Below are 12,574 nucleotides of genomic sequence, written 5' to 3' on the forward strand. Positions count from 1 at the left end.
AAGAAATATATGAAAACAATAGAATGGGAAAGACCAGAGATCTCTTCAAGAAAATTGGAGATACCAAGGGAACATTTCATGTAAAGATGAGCACAATAAAGGACAGAAACAGCAAGGACCTAACAGAAGCAGAAGAGATTAAGAAGAGGTGGCAAGAATACACAGAAGAACTGTACAAAAAGGGTCTTAATGACCTGGATAACCACAATGGTGTGGTCACTCACCTAGAGCCAGACATCCTGGAGTGAGAAGTCAAGTGGGCCTTAGGAAGCATAACTATGAACAAAGCTAGTGGAGGTGATGGAATTCCAGCTGGGCTATTTCAATCCTAAAAGATGATGCTCTTAAAGTGCTCCACTCAATATGCCAGCAAATTTGGAAAGTTCAGCAATGACCACAGGACTGGAAAGGTCAGCTTTCATTCCAATCCCAAAGAAGGACAATGCCAAAGAATGTTCAAACTACTGTGCAATTGCACTCATCTCACACACTACCAAAATAATGCTCAAAATCCTTCAAGCTAGGCTTTAATAGTATGTGAACTGAAAAGTTCCAGATGTATAAACTGGATTTAGAAAAGGCAGAGAAACCAGAGATCAAATTGCCAACATCCATTGGATCAGAGAAAAAGCAAGGGAATTCCCAAAAAACATCTACTTCTGCTTAATTGACGATGCTTAAAGCCTTTGACTCTGTGGATCACAACAAACTGTGGAAAATTCTGAAAGAGATGGGAATACCAGACCACCTTATTTGCCTCCTAAGAAACCTGTATGCAGGTCAAGAAGCACAGTTAGAACCAGACATGGAACAATGGACTGGTTCAAAATTGGGAAAGGAATACATCAAGGCTGTATATTGTCACCTTGCTTATTTAACTTATATGCAGCATACATCATGTGAAATGCTGGGCTGGATGAGTCACAAACTGGAATCAAGATTGCCAGGGGAAATATTAATGCCCTCAGATATGCAGATGATACTACCCTAATGGCAGAAAACAAAGAGGAACTAAAGAGTCTCTTGATGAGGGTGAAAGAGGAGAGTGAAAAAACTAGCTTAAAACTAAGATCATGGCATTTGGTCCCATATATCTTCATGGCAAATAGATTGGGAAAAAGTGGAAACAGTGACAGATTTTATTTTCTTGGGCTCCAGAATCACTGTGGACAGTGACTGCAGCCATGACATTAAAAGATGCTTACTCTTGGAAGGAAAGCTATGACAAACCTAGACAGGGTATTAAAAAGCAGAGACATCACTTTGCAACAAAGGTTCATATAGTCAAAGGTGAAGTTTTTCCAGTAGTCATGTATGGCTATAAGAGTTGGACCATAACGAAGGCTGAGCACTGAAGAATAGGTGCTTTTGAATTGTAGTGCTGGAGAAAACTCTTGAAAGTCCCTTGGACAGCAAGGAGATCAAAGCAATCAATCCTAAAGGAAATAAACCCTGAATATTCATTGGAAGGACTGTTGCTGAAGCTGAAGCTCCAATACTTTGGCCACATGGTGCGAAGAGCTGATTCATTGGAAAAGACCCTAATGCTGGGAAAGATTGAGGGCAGGAGGAGAAGAGAGTAATAGAGGATGAGATAATTGGATGGCTTTAATGACTCAATGGATGTGAGTTTGAGCAAACTCTGAGAGGTAGTGAAGGACAGGGAAGCCCAACATGCTGCAATACATGGGGTCACAAAGAGTCAGACACAACTTAGCGACTGAACAACAGCAACAACAACAAGGATTTAAATATGGAAACCTGAGTTAATGGGCATCAACTTTCCAATTTATTACAGTGATATTATAAAATAGCCTCCTTGAGCTGGCTCATGGTTTTATCCTAATTATGAATAAATAAGGTTATACATACACATACATATATAATAAACACACATATACATACATATATGTATGTATACACACACACACACACACACACACACACACATATATACACCACTCTACTACCACACTGCTTGGCACAAAGTAGGCACTGAAAGTAAAGCAATTGATATATTCATAATTGTTGCCACTCTGCTACAGGTACTTCTTAGAAAGAGAAGCTATATCAAAACATTATGGAGAAAATTCCCTGGCCATCCCATGGTTAGGATTTTGTCTTTCACTGCTCTGAGCCCAGATTCAATCCCTGGTCAGGGAACTAAGACCCCACAAGACCCACGATGCAGCAAAAAAAAAAAAAAACAACTATGGAGATGGGAAAGGTAGTCTCTAGAACAATGTTGTCTAGAAGAACTTCCTGTAATGATAAAAAATGTCCATTATAGTATCTGGGCTATCCAATATCATAGCCACTAACCACATGTGAACCCGGGAATGGATATTTTTTTTAATTTTAAATAACTTAAAATTTAAAGTCAAATTAAACAGCATGACTCCAGAATTTTTAAATATATCAACAACAGCTCAGACAAAATAACATAGCATTTGTAACAAAGGAGACTGAATTCCTATTAAGATACAAAAATGGGATAATCCATAATAGATAAAGAGCCACATATTTGTGATAAACAACCTTTATTTGCCAAGATTTTTCATGTAATTGATCATGCTGCAATGATGAGGGAAGGTGAATTTGAATTATAACATCTAGGAAAGGCATTCCAAAGGGTAATCATATAATTTATTAATATCACATGTATTTATTCCAAAATATATTCTGTGCTGTGCTCAGTCATGTCTGACTCTTTGTAACTCCAAGGACTATAGCCCTTCAGGCTCCTCTGCCCATGGGATCTTTTTTTTTTTTCCAGACAAGAATACTGGAGCAGTTTGTATTTCCTACTCAAGGGGATCTTCCCGACCCAGGGATTGAACTCACATCTCTCATGCCTTCTGCTTGCCAGGTGGATTCCCTACCACTGCACCACCTGGGAAATCCCAAAATATTCACAGAATTTTAAATAATACTGAATGGAATTTCAGGTTGGTGAAATCTGAGCTTTCTTCCAAAACAGAAATAACTCCAAATAGTCGATTCACTGATGACTTTATTTTATGTACCACATTCAACTGATAAATTATCTAATTCAACAAATCTCTGGAGCCCTTGGACTCAAGGTCTGCAAGGAAGAACCAAACAGACATGTCAGGAAGTAGAAATGACCTGGGAGGAGGCCTTATACTACAATGAACTGAAATAAAAGCAATATGGCTGGAGTAGAGACAGATGGAGGGGAGTAGAAAAAGGGAAAGTTGGATGAGGGCTAAATCTTATAGAACCTTTTTGGCCAGAGGATGGAATTTGAACTTTCACCTAAGAGCAAGTGAAAATCATTTGAAATTTTTAAGTTGGGGGTTGAAAGGGGTTGATGACAAGATCAGACTATTTCTAAAAATCTGGTGATTGGAAATAAAACAAATGGATGGAAACATGTCTAGGAAGAAGCTTAGGAACCAATCTGGGAAATATGAGGGCACATACACAAAATCTTTCAAGAATAAAGTAGATTTTTATTGCATTTCATGACACAACCCCAAAATGTTTTCCAACACCGGAGCCAGACATATACTTTAAAAAGTCAGATCCTGTCACTTCCCTGCTCAAAACCCTCAAAACCCTCTCACTCAAGCCTAACACTGGCCTATAGGGCCCTGTGTGACCTGTGCCCCACAGTCTCTCCAACCTCATGCCACACCAACACCACTGTTGGCATCTCCTAGCTGTTCCTTAACCATGCCAAGCTCTCTCCACAGCACAGTCTTTGTACTTGCTGTCCCTTCTGCCTGAAATTGTCTTCCCCAGATATCCCCATGGCTTCTCATTTTCTTGAGTCTCTGTTTGTCGTTATCAGTGGGCAATACGTTATCGGCCCTAAACAACATACATATGATAGTATTTCGCACCTCCCAAGAATCTCTTTTCCTCTTATCCTGTTCTCCACAGCACTTATTGGGGCTTCCCAGGGGGCACAGTAATAACGAATCTGCCTTCCAAGCAGGAGACGCAAGAGAAGTGTCGGGAAGAAATGGCAACCCACTCCAGTATTTCTTGCCTGGAAAATTCAATGGACAGAAGAGCCTGGTGGGCTACAGTCCATGGGGTCACAAAGAATCAGACACGACTGAATGGCTGAGCACACATGCACAGTACTTATAACTAGCAGATAGACTATTTATTTATTTGCTTGCTGTTTCTCCCCAGCTAAAATGTAAGCTCTGTGAGGGCAGGGACTTTGTTTCCTGCCATATCCTCGGCATTGTGCATGCGTGGGTGCTCAGTTTTGTCTGACTCTTTGCCACCCCATGGACTGTAGCCCACCAGGCTTCTCTGTCCCTGGGATTCTCCAAGCAAGAATACTGGAGTGGGTTGCCATTTCCTCCTCCAAGGGATCTCTTCCTGACCCAGGAACTGAACCCACGTTTCCTGTGACTTCTGCATTGCAGGCGGATTCTTTACCGCTTGATCTATTGGGAAAGCCCCAGCACAGTAGATGTTCAATAATTATTTGTTGAATGAATGAGGGATGGACTTGACAAACTCTCCAATTCTTCCCCAGCTCACTGACCGTAGCTTAGAGAGCCATGACCAACACATCACGTTCTGCTCCTTTGTAGGGAAGCTTCCTGCCACCACCCCCTACCCTTTGGAGGAAGTTCCAAAAATTGTGGCCAGTCTCGCCCATCTTCTACTTCTTTCCCCAGCTCAGTTATCTAAGGGGAACTGTGCCAACCCTTCACCCAGTACCAACTCTTTCCAGTGCCAACTACCATCTCCCTGACTCCTGTGCTTTACCAGAGGACGAGGGAGCAGTTCAGAATGGCTGAACTGGGGGGGACATTTGGTGGCTGCAGCCCAATTTCAGAACTTTGGAACACCTCCAAGGACACACACAGGGCAGCTGCTGCTAGACTATACACTTGTTTCCCATACACCACATAGAACCCTTCCCAGCAGTACAATACCTAGACTGCCAGTCCTGTGGAGGAATGCCTCCATGTTGGTTGTAGCACAGGTGTTCCACATGTGTTGAATTTACCTGGTGAGCTCTTTATTGTCTTTAGATTTTACAGAAGGAACCAAAAAAATGGGATTGTTAGTCTGTCTCAAAAGTACCAGTAATTTTTATTTTATAGAAGCATAAAGTAGAGAAAATAAGGTGGATGAAGTCTCAGAAGATCTGGGTTTGAATCCCAACTTGTGTCTTGGTTTGTGCTGTGGCCTTGGGTGATATGATATGATAGTTGCTTAGTTGTGTCCGACTCTTTGTGACCCCGCAGACTGTAGCCCTCCAGGCTCCTCTATCCATGGAATTCTCCAGGTGAGAATAGTGGAGTGGGTTGCCATCCCCTTCTCCAGGGGATCTTCCTAACCCAAGGATCGAACTAGGGTCTCCTGCATTGAAGACAGATTCTTTACCATCTGAGCTATGCTACTGTTCTCTACAATCCTGTAACTCAACCTCTCCTGGCTACAGTTTCCCATCTATCAATAGAAATAACTATTCCTACTCTACCCAACCTCTCAGGGATGTTGTAGGGATCATGAGACTATGATTGGGTGCATATGAGGTGAACTATACAATATTCTTCATACACACAGATTTTTATGAACAGAAATATAATGGTAGCCTCGCTCAATTGCCCAATAAAGAGAGTGATCTCTCTTCATCCAGTAAAGAGTGGAAAGATTCCCCAGAAGGAATCTTGATGCATTTTGGGCTTTGCATTTCCATGGAACCATCAGCACACTACCTATTGTCTGTAGACAGATAGATAATAAATTGTAGGTGTGTCTTTATGGCATAGACAAATGGACTACCTTTAGTTATTTAAGTTCTCTTAACTGAAAAAAGATGGTTTCTCAGAGTCATGATGACTAGTTGAAATTATGGCTCTCAGAAGGAATTTACTTCTTTAAAAATAGTTGCTTTGACTGTATGTGTGTGTGTGTGGGTGTGTGTGTGTGGGTGTGTGTGCTTTAAATAAGTCTGCATGCAGGAGTGCTTTTAAAATATACTCCACATAATTTTAACCTAAGCACAATAGTTTAATTAAGATTGACAGGCAAAGTACAATGTTATGAAAGAAAATGTCATCATCTTCGTCAAGAGCATGAAAGCGGCTTTAACATAGTATTTACCTGTCATTTGCCAGCGTGAGGTTACTGTGTAAATCTAGAGAAGTGGCCAGACTGGTCTACTGTTTCTGGGAAAAAGAGTAGGTGGGCACAGGTGAAATCACAAATGAAAACTCTACAGCAAGTAGAACTAAATGATCTATATGTCTCTTACCACGCACCAGAGAAGACTTGAGACTTATCAAAGAGAAAAATCTAAAATTGCCTTGGGTGGTTGATTCTGAGAATGAGGCAAACCTCCTGTTCTGTGTAAGCCTAACATGAGGTCCCAATGTTCTGTTTCCCAAGGGTCATCACCCCATAAGGGACTGAGTCATGGCCCCAGCATCTGTCCACAGGCATTTCCTGACTCAGTAATTTCTCTGCAGGATGAGGATGGGGAAGAGGGTGGACTCCTGCCTGCGGTGTAGACCTTGGTCACAGCTGTGCCATGGTGACAAAGAGTAAAACTAAAGTGCCAAGAGAAGGGCTTGAGTTTATCTGTGAATTTCAAGCGTCTGTGGAACTTGAACGTGTCTCTCATCTCCTGAAACCGGCACATTTGCAAGGCTTCTGAGCGATGAGATGCACTATAGGTTTCCCCCATTTTGCTGGGTAATGTTTGCTCTGGTTGGGAGGGAATTGGTGTGTATCTGGTGGTTTGGCCTGTGTTACTTGAGGTCGTTCCATCCCCTGTTGAGCTGAGAACCCTGCTCTTCAAACCTGCCTCTTGATTCCAGGTTTTTCATATGTTTACCAGCCTACTGATCCCATTGTCTTCCATGCATGTCTTAATCATGCAATACATGAAGCTTGTGAAATGAAATATCCATATTATATAAATTGCAATAATAGCTCTTGACAGATTTCTACAAAATCTATGTTGGTAACTTCCTTCAGTGTCCTGAGATGTTTTACAAAGAGTTATTGTCAGTATTTCAGAGAGAAAGAAAAAATGAGATACTTATCTATACTATTTCTCCATTCTAGTATTGCATGTGCCTGGAAGCTAACCAGATTTCTAACAGGGTTTAAAATATCAGCCAGAATGTACTAAATATATAGTAGAGGCTAAGATTAAATTCCCTTTGGTTTACTTAGATAAACTGGGCTTGGGGTTAGTTTAGGGGGAGGGAAGGGATCACTGGTCTAATAATATTAATATAATCTATTGCCCTTTAATAAATCTTCTCTTGCTTTCCCCTTCAATTAGTGCCTTTCAATGATTTTTTATCATATCCAGAGAGTTAGGCAGTATTCAAGTCAATTAAAAGTCATCTTGTTTGAATATGTCTAAAAAAAATTATCATGATAAAAAATTAGTCATCAAATCACACACATTTCTCTATACCATGAGAAAATATAAATGAAGCAGTTCGAACCATTCACTTACATGCTCCCTAGATTGAATAAATATGTGGGGTTACCCAATAAGAATGAATTTACTTTTATCAGTCCCAAACAGCATTACTTTGTCTGAAAATCAAGTAGATGAGGATGTTTTCTGTTTGATGAAAACTAGTTTCTACTCTTAAGTTTCAAACAAATCTGCTAAGTTCCCATGTCACTCCTAGACCCATTTGAGTATTCCTGGAAGTGCTCTAGATTCAGCCCAGCATAGCGAGAAGCACAGGCTTCTGGGACATTTCTTGGGCCTCATCTATGGCTGACAGAGCTCTTCAGAGCTCTCTGCCCCTGTCTCCCTGCTGACATTGACAGAAGCAGAGCCATTATTGCTGAGGTGCTGCAATTCTTTTTTTTTTAATGAAACAAAGGTGAATATTTTTAATAATAAAAGGTACAATTCACAAAGAAGACACCTAACAACAAAGAAACAAAGATATATAAAGCAAAAATCAAAAGAAATATAAGGGAAAAGAAAAAAATATATAACCATAGTGAGACAGATTAACATATCTGAGAATATTTTATCAAGTGCAGAAAAAATAAGAATAGGAGCGTCTTGAATGATTTCATTAATAATTAAATATAATAGATTTACACATATTAATCTTATATCCTATACATGCTCAGTCATGTCCAACTCTTTGCAACCCAGTGGACCATATCCCTCCAATCTCCTCTGTCCATGGTATTCTCCAGGCAAGAATACTGGAGTGGGTTGCCATGCCTTTCTCATATCCTACACAAATATATTTAAAATTTTGTATCTCATAATGTTGTTATTAGATTTCCATAGGATATTTTAAAAAACTGGCAAAAAGATAAACATTACTAAATTTCAAAAAGTAGAATTCTTTTCTTTTTGTGATTCAGTTATATGTATACACACATATTATTTTTGAAATTATTTTCCATTATAAGTTATTACAAGATATTGACTACAGTTCCCTGTGCTACACAGTAAACCTTTGTTGCTTGTTGCATACCTATCTTTTTAAATTAGAAATCTAGCATTCTATTCATACTAAGTCAAATAAGTAGAATCAAATTGTCATAAATTTTTGAGTAGGGCAAAAATTCATAAGTTTTCTAAAATATATATTATATTCTACAGCTCTTAAAAAAAAAAAAAATAAGGCTGCTGGCAATATCCAAGCTCCTTCTCTTCTGCCACAGTCCTTCTCTTCTTTCCTAGCCTCTGCCTAAACTCCAGGATTGAAGTCCTGCCACCAAGGTGTTCACGTTTCCTCGGCTCAGGGTAGAGAATCACCGTAATCCCGTGCTTTAACTCCATGAATTCCAACTACCTTCTTATATACATGGCTTAATTACAGGGACAAATTTTATATGTGATTGAGGTGCCATGACTTCACCATCATACTTTGAACCTAGACAATTATAGTTTACTGTTTAATTTGTGAGAATAAAACTATGTAAGTTTTCGTGATTATAGACGTATGGACCTGGGTGGGGTACTCAGGGTAAGTCCCTTGCCTCAAACCAGAAATGGACATTAGCTGTCTTTCAAAGATGATGTTTGTTTGTCTTGACCTCAAAAATATAAAATATAAACAAACAAAAAGCTGGACACATTTTTAAAGAAGAGAGACTGACTTTTCCTCTGCCTTCCTTATCCCATTGCTTCTCCCTGGGGAAAAGAGGAGGCAGTGACATAAATCTTATCAGCATTCCTTCTCTTGGTGGGAGACTTTCCTTAAAGATAATTTAGTCTGATTCCTCTATCCAACAGATGAGGAAGGAAAGTCCAGAAAGTTTCAAGAAATTATAGGTGTCTGATAAAGATCTGCGTTGGAACCTCAGACTCCCTATGTCTACCCTAGCACTTTCAGCATTGTGTCACCGTGTCTCTGGGTCATTAAACCACCTTGGAAACATGGGCAACATTTTAGATGCCACGTTTTCAGCTACTCCATACAGACCTCTGGAGTGTTGTCCTTGTGCTAAAATAACATCTGTGTTTTCTACTCTTTGTACAAGGCCAGTACATGTAGATAGGCCACACTCCCCCTAAGGCTGCAGAATATCTCTGCACTTTGAGGAAGGCTATGGACAGGAGAAAGGTGGGGTAGGGCAGTGGTTTTCAAGTTGTTTAGCCATATTAAGAAATACATTTTGTATTGTAATCCAAATCCCAGGTAACTTGACTATGAAGATCCAAGTATATGTATACAATATAACTGAAATAAATCCCATAGAAAAACACTCACCTTTATTATTTCAATGAATTTAGCTCTATTTTATACACACATACACACACACATACACACACACACATGTAGTTTGTGACCCACTGAATTGATTTTATGTCCCTTTAATGAAAGGAATATCAGCCTGGGGCTTTACTCAGTGGGGATGTATCTGGCTTTCCTCATCATGCTATTCCTGTCCCAAATACAACCAAGCATATTTATTTCTTAATGTGGATCCAGCCATACCCTATAAAACATTTCATTGGGAGCCATCTTGGTTGGTACTCAGCACGATCAAAGGGCTTTCCTGTGGGCATGGGTGTGTCCTAGGAAAGCAGATGCTCTTTGAGGGCTGGGCTTGTAGCTTCTCTTTCAAGCTGCTGAACTGTCTTTTGGGTCTGCTCTCCATCTCCCTTACCAAATAGGAGTAATCAATAAACGGTTGCAGACCAACCCATTCTACTCTATGCTGTGACCTTGAGCAAGTCCCTTAAACTCTTTGATCCTCAGTCCCCTGGTCTATAAAATGAAAACTCTCATTCCACCTCACAAAGCTGTTGTGAGAGGCAAAAAAAAAATATGTTAAATGAGAAACTGCCTTCTCAACTTTAAAGTAAATGTTACGTATAATTATAATTTTACCTATAACGCTGCAGGGCATGACACATTAAATCTACAATAACAAAGAGAACTGAAGCTCTGAGAGGGTTCCTAATGCTTCTGCAATTCTCTGGTATTTAATAAACTCATAATACATTAATATATTCTAAAAGCAGATTATTAAATCTATCAGTGTCTATATAAAGTTTTAAGTTGCTACCTAACAAACTGCCTTAAAGCTTAATGATTTAGATTCATAGAGAAAGAAAGTAAAACAGTGGTTACCAGGGGCTGGAAAGAAGAAAGAGTGAGGAGTTAGTGTTTAACGGGGATAGAGTTTCAGTTTGAGATGCTAAAAAAAGTCCGTGGTGATGGCTGCACAATGTGAATGCCACAGAGCTCTGTACACTTAGAAAATGGTTAAAATGGTAAATTTTGTTATGTGTTTCATAATAGAAAAGAACCAACACTTAATGACTTAAAACCACCACCCTTTTAGAGTCAGGATTGCGGGCAGTGCTCAGCAGATGTGGGTCATCTTTGCTCTTTGTGATGTCTCAGTGGACAGTTCAGATGGCTTCACTGACCACTGTAAGGCTGGCCCTTAGCTGAGGTGCCTCTGTTTTCCACGTGGCTCTCAACCTCCAAAGCTTCTCATTACCTGACCTCTCTCTACAGCTGGATAGCCTGGATTTCTTTACAAGGCAGTTGGGTTCTGAGAGAGAAAGCAGAAGCTCCAGATCTCTCAGGGCTTCCCAGGTGGTGCTAGTGGTGAAGTGGCCAATGCAGGAAACCTAAGAGATACGGGTTTGATCCTTTGGTCAGAAAGGTCCCCCTGAAGGAGGGCGTGGCAGCCCACTCCAGTATTCTTGCCTGGAGAATCCCATGGACAGAGGAGCCTGCCAAGCTACAGTCCATGCGGTTGCAAAGGGTCAGACACAACTGAAGTGACTTAGTGTGCACATGTCAGATCTCTCATGGGCTTGAAGTCCCAGAAAGTTGCTTCCATCATATGCTGTCGGCCAACCAAGCCATTATGCTGGCACAGATTCAGTGTGGAAGGGGACTGCAAGTGGCATGAATTTGGGGAGGCATGGTTCACGGAGGGCCATTTTCTAACAATGTACCACAACCTCCATGCCACTTTGGTAGCGTCTCTTCCCTGCTCTGCTTATCTTGAATTCTGTTCTAGTACAGTTTCTACAGATGAGCAGGGTAGGGTTGTAGGTAAGAGGACAGACTTTTGCAGGAGGCTTCAAATGTTGGCTCTGCCATTTGTTGGTTGTGTGACCTTTGGCAAGTTACTCACCATCTCTGAGTCTCAGGGTTTTTTTTTATCTGTAAACTGGAGATGGCACTAGTATTTATCGCATTGTGCTGTTCTGAGTACTGAAGGAATGAATCTGAGTAGAAAAGTTAATAACAGTGCCTGGCACAAAGGAAGAACTATATGAGCATTTGTTATTATCCTGTTTTGTTATAAAACAAATATGAGTGATATGGTGGGAAAGGGAATATTTAGGGAGAACTAAGGCAGACATCTGGAAACTTGCTTAAGTACACAGGACCTCCCTGCCTCACAGAGTTCTCACTTACATCTAAATCCCCTGCTGACATTTAAGCCTCTTCCCTTTTGTTCTGCCCACAGGAGACATGGAGAGCAACTGACCAACATCTCCTCATAATAATCCCCTGAACACCTGAAGATAGCTGTGAGCACTTAAAGATTTGCTGAGGCTAATCTGAACACAGATAATTGAGTTGATGATATGTTCAAAGGTGCATAAACCTGTATTCGGCACATGTGTTGTGTATTAATGGGCACCTCACACTTCTCTTCACCCCTTAGGAACTGGAGCGGTGGGTCTTGTCTGCACACAGTTAGGGAGTGAGTCTCCTTTTTCTGAGCAGAAAGCTGAGGAGGAGGACAATGCAGGCAGGGCCTGAGAGATGCCATGTGCATGGCAGCCTGCTGGTTCACACAAAGAGCTAAACTCAGGAACTGATAATGTGAGCAGTTAATTAGCACCTACTGTTTATTCCAGCGAGTTCTTGCCAAGCTCAACAGTGGCCCTCACTCCTAATCCAATTGACACTTTTCAATCCTCAGCTTCCTAGAGGGCCCTGTCACATTTGGAATGAGGCAGGACATTGTGGTTTTTGCAAATATTGGAGCCAGAATGCCTAGATTAGAATCCTGGCTCTGCCGCTTACCAACTGCATGACCTGCTGCAAGTTACCTGGGTGGTGAGTTTCATCTTCATCTATAAAACGGATTT

At 40.7% G+C, this 12,574-nt stretch overlaps 1 long non-coding RNA gene across 1 annotated transcript in view; it reads left to right on the top strand.

Moving 5' to 3' along the window:
• The window catches only part of LOC145546033 (uncharacterized), a 50,228-nt gene extending 38,132 nt beyond the window's left edge, over positions 1 to 12,096 (top strand). The window contains exon 3 of the long non-coding RNA XR_014082437.1: positions 11,944 to 12,096. This is a non-coding gene — a long non-coding RNA (uncharacterized LOC145546033). The remainder of the gene's footprint in view (positions 1 to 11,943) is intronic.
• Positions 12,097 to 12,574: the final 478 nt, after the last annotated feature.

Source organism: Giraffa tippelskirchi, chromosome 1, assembly GCF_054371585.1.
Source record: "Giraffa tippelskirchi isolate mGirTip1 chromosome 1, T2T-mGirTip1v1.2.pri, whole genome shotgun sequence".
In the NCBI taxonomy this organism is placed as follows: domain Eukaryota; kingdom Metazoa; phylum Chordata; class Mammalia; order Artiodactyla; family Giraffidae; genus Giraffa; species Giraffa tippelskirchi.